At 40.4% G+C, this 8,321-nt stretch overlaps 1 pseudogene; it reads left to right on the forward strand.

Moving 5' to 3' along the window:
• Positions 1–5,977: 5,977 nt before the first annotated feature.
• LOC140478504 (NADH-quinone oxidoreductase subunit B-like) lies at positions 5,978–8,005 on the forward strand (annotated as a pseudogene).
• The last annotated feature ends 316 nt before the right edge of the window (positions 8,006–8,321 follow it).

Genomic DNA, 8,321 nt, shown 5'->3' on the forward strand with positions numbered 1-8,321 from the left:
TGCATTATAGCATCCTGATTTATATAAATGCACTCTGTCTCCTGAAACAGGCAGGCACTTAACCAGAAAGCAAGTTCCTTTAAAAATAAGAGTGATGAAGCTGTTTAAAAATCAATAATATTAACCAGATGATAGCCATCCAGTTTCAAATACTAACTGATGAAGAGTCACTGGACTCGAAATGTTGAATTCTGCTTTCATTCCACAGATGCTGCCCAGACCTACTGAGTCTTACCAACATTTGCTGCCTTTGTTTCAAATATTTGGATTAGTTGTGCTCACTGAAAAATGGAAAGGCAGTCATGTGCTGAAGGCACTGCAGAATAATACTGAGAAATTGCAATTTTTCAATCTGGGTAGAGTTAATCTTCTCAAATACATAAGATAGTTAAGAAAATGGAAAGGGTAAATCTAGAACATTATTTCAGGTGAAGTTGAGGGAGTGGTTTCACCACTTCGAGGAGGATGATCACAATTGCAGTTGCCCTAAAATTGGAATAAGGGAACAAGATCTCAAACACCGATCTCTCAAACACCAGGACGTACAGCATTTGGTCTGATGACCAGACACAGATGATGAATTTAATTTAAATTGGTTCTTTGGCTAACTAACCTTGCAAGTAAAGAATCAGGAGTGAGAACTGTAAGTAAGAGCAGTTATAATCTTGTGTCCTATAGGGAGCCAAATCCCAGTAAGATGAAGTAGAAATTCAAGCTGATAGTCATTAGTGTGTCACTAACTATAGCTGCCAACTGGAGGAGCATTGCCCAAGAAGAAATTTTAGACCAAGAGGAAGCATTGAGGTACAACCTATTGAAAGATGGAAGCTATTGAGATGGACAGTTTGAACATCATGTTGTGATGATAGGAGGAAATGGAATGATGTGGGACAGGGATGAGCTGGTCAGGGAGGCAAGAGTTTGGAATAGGGTCAATTTGTCTTCAATGTTTTTGATAAAATGGGAAAGTAATTTTGAATTTTGCATGAAGAATGATATAGCTAGTGGGAATGTACAGGTAGTAAAGCAGTTGTAATCCTTGAGTGAGGGAACCCTTTTAAACTTAAAAGATCAGAAGGGGTATAATATGATTGATTTCTGTTCCTTTAAAAGACTTTATGAGGAATGGGAAACTGAAATAGGATTGAAGAATCTTGAAGTAACCACTACACCTCAGAAACCTCCAGTGACCACTTCCTTTCCAGTCTTTGAAACTTGTCCTGACACAACACCAGAATCACAGAGTGGGCTAGCCATGAAAGAGGCTAGCAAGGTCCAGTATGATAATGTCCACCATGAATTGGTGCCCTTGGCAGTAATCGTAACTGGAATCCAGTTGCCTGAATGATGCCCCTCCTAAATTAAGAATTTGTATGTCCATCTTACCCAAGTGCTGCCTGAACAAGAGACATAGAATAATGAGACAGAAACAAAATCAGAGCCGAGGAGCTAAGTCTTCAGTTAATACATGACTAGAAAGTGGCATTCACACAATGAAAGTGCAAAACAATTACCATCTTCAACAAGGGAGAATTTAAACTGACTTCACTTTGCTCTACAGAACATTACTATCACTCAACTATTTGCCATCAACATCCCAGAAGTTACCATTGACTAATCCAACCACATAAAAATAGTCTTTGAATTCTTTAACCTTATATATATATTCTGTGTTTTGTCAAGCCTTTGAATTGTCCTTATTAACTACACTGCTTTAATGATTTGTTCACTTGGATTCTGTATCCCTTTATTCTTCTTCAATTACTTTCAGATTCCTATTTTCTAAAGGGTATACATTGATTCTTTCTTCTTCATCAAAGCATTCAACCTTTAATTGAATTATGGAACATTAATTTGTCATTTAAATGCCCTAACCCCAAAGATTTCCCATGTCTTCTTGTATTGCATTCACATCTCTGTGTTAGTCATACCCCATAATCTGGTATCCTCTAAAAGTGCCATTATTCTTTTAACAGCAATTTTAATCACGTGCTAACTTTCACTTCCTTCCAAATTTGCTATGGGGCAATAGTAATGCTGTCCCATGTTACATAAGAAACATGGATCAAGAGTATGGGGCTGGAAAAGCACAGCAGGTCAGGCAATGTTCATGCAGCAGGAAAATCGATGTTTTGGGCATAAGGCCTTCATCAGGAGTAGGCTTATGGGCCGGGAGGTTGAGAGATAAATGTGAGGGGAGTGGGGTTGGGGGCAGGTAGCTGAGAATGTAATAGGTAGATGAAAGTGGGGGAGAAGGTATTAGGTTGGGGAGGAGTGTGGAGTGCAAAGATGGGAAAGGTGATGGAAAGGCCAGGAGGGCGGTGCACAGTTGGAGGCTTGGGAATGGGATAATGTGGGGGAGAGGGGAAATGAAGAAACTGTGAAATCCACATTGATGCCGTGTGGTTACAGGGTCCCAAGGCAGAAGATGAGGCTTTCTTCCTCTGGGCATCAGGTAGTAAGGGTTTGGAGATGGAAGAGGCCAGGACCTGCATGCCCTTGGCAGAGTGGAAGGAGGAATTGAAGTGTTCAGCCACAGGGCAGTGGGTTTGATAGGTGTGGGTATCCCAGAGATGTTCTCTGAAACTCGCAAGTTAGTGTCCTGTCTCCCCAACGTAGAAGAGATCTCTCCATCTCCATCTCCAGCAATCGACCAGCCTCAGACATCTACTACAAGCCCACCAACTCCCACAGCTACCTAGACTACACCTCCTCCAACCTTACCTCCTGTAAAAACACCATCCCTTATTCCCAATTCCTCTGCCTCCGCTGCATCTGTTCCCAGGAGGACCAATTCCACCTTAGAAAATTCCAGGTGCATCCTTCTTCCAAGATCGCAATTTTCCTTCCCACGTGGTCGATGGTTCCCTCCAGTGCATCTGCTCCACTTCCAGACCACTGCCCTTGAACCCCACCCTCCCAGTGCAACAAGGACAGAACCCGCTGGTCCATCACCTTTCTCATCTATCTGTTCCACCCTCCTCTTTGACCTATCACCTTCTCCCCCTACCTTCATCTACTTATCGTATTCCTAGCTACCTTCCTTCCATTTATCTCTCAGTCGCCTGGGCAACAAGTCTATTCCTGATGAAGGGCTTATGCCTGAAACGTTAATTTTCCTGTTCCCCAGATGCTGCCTGACCTGCTGTGCTTTTCCAGTGCCACACTCTCGACTCTGATCTCCAGCATCTGCAGTCCTTACTTTCTTGTACATAAGAAACATAGACATCATGCTGTTAAAGAATCCACTGCTAGCTATTACATTTCTTAGACACATAAGCATCTGAGCTGGGATTAAGTTAAAATTCCATGATAGAGAAGCATTCTTCTAGTGGTGTTTCCAGCCTGTTCTTGTTGTGCAGCTTTATCTCTGACTATAAAGATTCATGGTGAGTCATTGAACAGCATTCTGTGTTATATTTCATGGTCAGTTTGTCATTATGCCTCAAAGACACACACTGATGATATCATCACTGTTTCATAGAATGTCACCCCAAGGTATGAAGTCTCATTCTCCATCGTTGTCTATATGAAGCATGTCACACCATGCTTCATATTTCTCTATCATGAAATATTAACTTAATACTAGCTCAGATGCTTATGTGCCTGAGGAATGCAATGTTTGTACATAATAGCTAGTTGCAGATTCTTTAATAGCATGATGTCCATGTTTTTCACATAGGATAGCATAACCATTGTCCTATTGTTAACAAAAAATATCTGTTGAAGGCAAGTCCACAGCTTCCTTTCAGTGACAGCAGATTTTACCAATGAAATTTAACATTGCTTCTGGTGTGCCAGTTCAGCCTTTAGCTTCCTGAGGAATGGAGGGTTTGACAAAGACCACAAACCCTGTTCCAAGCTCACGCTGTACAGGACGTTAGTGCTGCCCACCTTTCTGTATGCATTGGAGATTAGACATTGTGCAACAGATGTCTCAAATACCTAGAGAAGGATCACCAGCAACAGTTATACAGAACCTTTGAAAATCAACTGGCAGGATAAATAATCCAATATCCATGTACTCTGCTAGGACAATATCCCAAGCATCGAGGCACTGGTGACTGTTAATTAACTGAGCTGCATGGGCCAAATCTCCTGCATGTCTGATCCAAGGTTTGCTAAACAGGCTCTCTACTCTGACCTTTGCATGGCATGAGAAGTCACCAGAACAGCAGAGAAAACACTTAAAGGACACCTTTCATGAAAATATGCAAGATTTCCACTGACCCATTGGAATCTCTTGCTGTACTCTGCATAAATTGGAGAACCATCTGTGAAGCTACCAACTGTTTTGAGGATTTCCATCAGGTCAAAGTGAAGACTAAGCACCACAAATGGAAGGAGCTTGTGAAAGCCCAAGCATTCCACCCAGTCACCTCTTTAACCACCACCTGCCCATCACTGACAGGGTATGTGGAGCTAGCCATGGATGATTTAGCCACTTCAGGACCCACAGCTCCAGAGTGAAAGAAAGCCATACTTCATCCTGAGGTACTGACTAAAAGAAGAACCTATCCTGTAGGTCTATTTAAATCAGTACACCCTGAAAAAGAATTATAAGTATCTATATTCTTGGAATTTCTTTCCTATGAGGCTAGGCCTTCATATGTTGTGCTGATATTCTATTTTAATGCCATTTGTTACGCATCGAACATTCTAGGAGACAATTATCATGCTGCTGGAGTGAAAAGTAGATGACTACAAATTTTGCTTTCCGTTAATTTCAATGGAATTTGTAATTAGTTCTTCTTTCAATCTCTCAATGAGATGGTGCCTGATTCTTTTCAGTGATTACAAACACTTTCTCAGCCTCTTGAAATCACAATATGTATAAATTTTAAATTTATTTGGTTTTGATCCAAGTCTAGATTTTAAAGACAAAGAAAATGAGAAACATAGGAAAGTGTATGACTGAAAAAAAAAACAACCTGTTCCAGGAATAAATACTGGTCATTAACTGATAAGGCTCAGTAAAGACCTGAATAGATTCATTCCCTGTGACTGTTGAAAGAATATAATTGGCTATCTTGAATTTGGAAGAGACAATCGACGAGGAATGCTTTTCAAGTGAGTGATAAAATATATTTTCTCCATTGCAGAGAAAAGGAGAACCCCAAAGTAAATGTGAAAAATAATGCCAATGCGCAGCAAGTCTATAATTATCTAAAAGTGAAATCTGTTCCTCTTTTCCAATGTTGTACATTTCTATTATGCTTTATTTATATTTCTCACTTTTTCCACTCATTGGCTAAATAAAACCACACAAAAGAGGATTCTTACCATATAGCTAGTCAAACTTATATATGCATGGTAAAAACTTCTTTGAATGAAATTACTGATCAAGGGTCTGTAGTTACATCACAATCTATTGACTCATGGTTATAACATGTTATCTCAATATATCTTACACTACTTTGTCATATGCTTTAATCAGCTTTGTCAATAGACCAGTATAAAATATGTTGTAAGGTTCATTTCTACAATAATGGACTTAATGGCAGACTGCCACCTCACATAAATATCAAAGCAGTCTTAATAGTTTCTGATACAAAACATCTTTGTGACTTACTATGGCCCTTTTAATAAATCAGTGGAATAGAATGAGACATCTGATGGCTGTGGGTGAAGGCACTGCTTGGTGTTTTTATGAGCCATTCAGGTAAGCAGACAACTGAATGAAAAACCAAAGAACTGTGGGTGCTGGAAATCAGAAACAGAAACAATGCCAGAAATTGCTGGAAAAAACTCAGCAGTTCTGACTACATCTGTGGAGAGAAAGCAGAGTTAATGTATTAGGTCCATTGACACTTCTTCAGAATACATTCTTCTTCAGATAGGAAAATGAATTGTCAGTCTATGTTCAGAATGATGGCCTGAACCAAAGAAGCAAGATAAATGATGCAAGTTCACTTTTGTAAATGGCTTGGAAAGTATGTGGTTGAGCATTAGATGAAATCTTCACGCTCTTGCAGGGATGGACTGCAAACTAAACTATGGGGAATATCAGAGAAAAGAAGATTGGGTCAGTGATGTCATGCATTCCAACCTCCTGACAGTCTTCCAAGCAGTGACAAGTAGGCAATCTGGATAATTAAATATCCATTTGTTGCTCCTTTTACACGCTTTTGGGATCTTCCTTACAGTGGATGGGTTCTTGATGGGGTCAAACTGACTAGTATTTGGAAAGGGTTTTCCAGATCTGACCAGGGGTTTTGTAGGTTTCCTGTTTTACACTCTCTGCTGGAGCCTCTGCATCAGCCTGCAGTTGTGACCGTCTTTATTTAATTGAATTCTTAGCCCTTTACAAGGCGCTAGAAGATTACTGTATCCTGTTATTTCCACTTTGGCAGTGACACTGCCAAATTTTGGTCAACAATTTTGGCAGCAATCAAAACATAAATTACTGGAAAATGCTCAGTAGGTCTGTAGCTTCTACGAAGAGAAATCAGACTTAACATTTCGAGTCTGGTGACCATTCCTCAGAACCGGACCTGAAAAGTTAACTCTGATTTCTTTTCACAGAAGCTGCCAGACCTGCCGAGCTTTTCCAGCAATTTCTGTTCTTGTTTCAGATTTACAGCATCTGCCTTGTTTTGGTTTTTATTTGTCAAATTCTGATGTTGGGCTGTCATCTTTCGAAGACTGCAAGCTAAATGATTGAGCCTTGGAATGATATGTACCCTGACAGAGTGGGATCATGATGTGGAAATGATCCCAACTCACCTTTCTGTCCATAATATTAGATTCTGTTCGTTATGTGAGAATTCGATGGAGCTTAATTATGCTGAATTATGTAGCAGTGTCCACTTTACAACACTGACTGCAAAAGTGCTACATTGGCTATGAAGTGGTTTGAGCTATGTTGAGACTATGGAAGATGTTGCACAGCTTTCCTCCTTTATTCCCCCCAACTGTAAGCTCCATTTATTCTATCCCCTTTGAATATCCTTGCTCAATTTGAATCAATGAAAAACTATGACCTCCTATTTGATTCACAATGTCATTCTACCCTTCACCAAAGCTGCTTCAATCTATTTTTACTCATTTCTATTAATATAGCAGTCTTACAACTTTTGTCTTCTGTGTTGGACTCCCAAATTCCACTTTAGAAATGCTACCTTTTTCAAGACTGAGCAACTTATATCGTGCCTTGTGAAGTAAGCATTGTCCATCACTCTTTTTCTCCCTGATCTAGAATAATTTCCTGTCTTCCATTCTGTTGACTTCTTCTATCCAAATCAATGATGTAGACTCGCCCTATATCTGTAACCTCCTCCAACCTTGTATCTCCTCCAGCAGATCCTGACGTCCCGTGTGGCACAATAATTGTGACCCTATCTCTGGGCTTTGGAAACCTGAGCTCAACTGCCACCTGCTCTAGAGGTGAGTGATGCCATCTCTGAACAGGCCGGATTAAAATAAAATAAGTTGGGACTGCACCAGCTACAGGCTAAGATGGTGAAGCAGGGATTTTGCATCTTGGTGGATTAGTATCTGTTGTCTCCAGATCTAATTCATTCCTTGCTTATCATTCACGATGTCTCCATCAGAACACAGTGACAGAAAAGGCAGAAAGCTCTACACTAGCCAAACAGGAAAGCAGCTCTCATTTCCCAGCAATGATGAGGTGTATGTCATCACCAAACTGGATGATCTGATAAATTGGGCCTGAGGGAGTTTTTGTGGCCTAGGAACTTTGGGCTCACCTGCTGTGCTAGTGAAATGATGCAGGTGGCAATGTCCAGGTATTGTCTTCTGTGCTAGTCCTTGGCAGTCAGACGCCATGACTGTGGCTGGTACACCCCAAACAAAATGGCTCCAGCTCCTTGAAAGGTTTATGATCAGAAGCCAGACCTTTGCTACATTGTCTCCACGGGCAGCCGTACAAGTGAGTGGCGATTACAACTATTACTCCCCCACTGTGGTGAGGGCCTGAGACAGAATTGAGCCAGTAGATATTTATGTCTGTCCTGCAGAATTATACAATTACAGAAAGAAATAAAGAGGGAAAGTAGATGAAGCATTTGGTATCGGAAATAAGTGAATATATAATTGCAACCAGTATTTAAAAGGCATGTAGGCCATGATGTAATTCTTTGGTGGAGGAATTAATTTTTTTCGTGTGATATCACATGTAAATATGATCTATAGACTTTAACTTAAAAAGTTTCAAAAGAAAGCAGATGCAGAAGGATTTTTGTGGCATAGTGGTAGTGTCCTTACCTCTAGAACAAGAGGCCCAGGTTCAAGTCGTACCTGCTCCAGACATGTGTAATATCAACTCCTAGGAATTTGATTAGAATTTTTAAAATTAAAAG

The sequence above is a fragment of the Chiloscyllium punctatum genome, chromosome 1, assembly GCF_047496795.1.
Source record: "Chiloscyllium punctatum isolate Juve2018m chromosome 1, sChiPun1.3, whole genome shotgun sequence".
Lineage (NCBI taxonomy): Eukaryota > Metazoa > Chordata > Chondrichthyes > Orectolobiformes > Hemiscylliidae > Chiloscyllium > Chiloscyllium punctatum.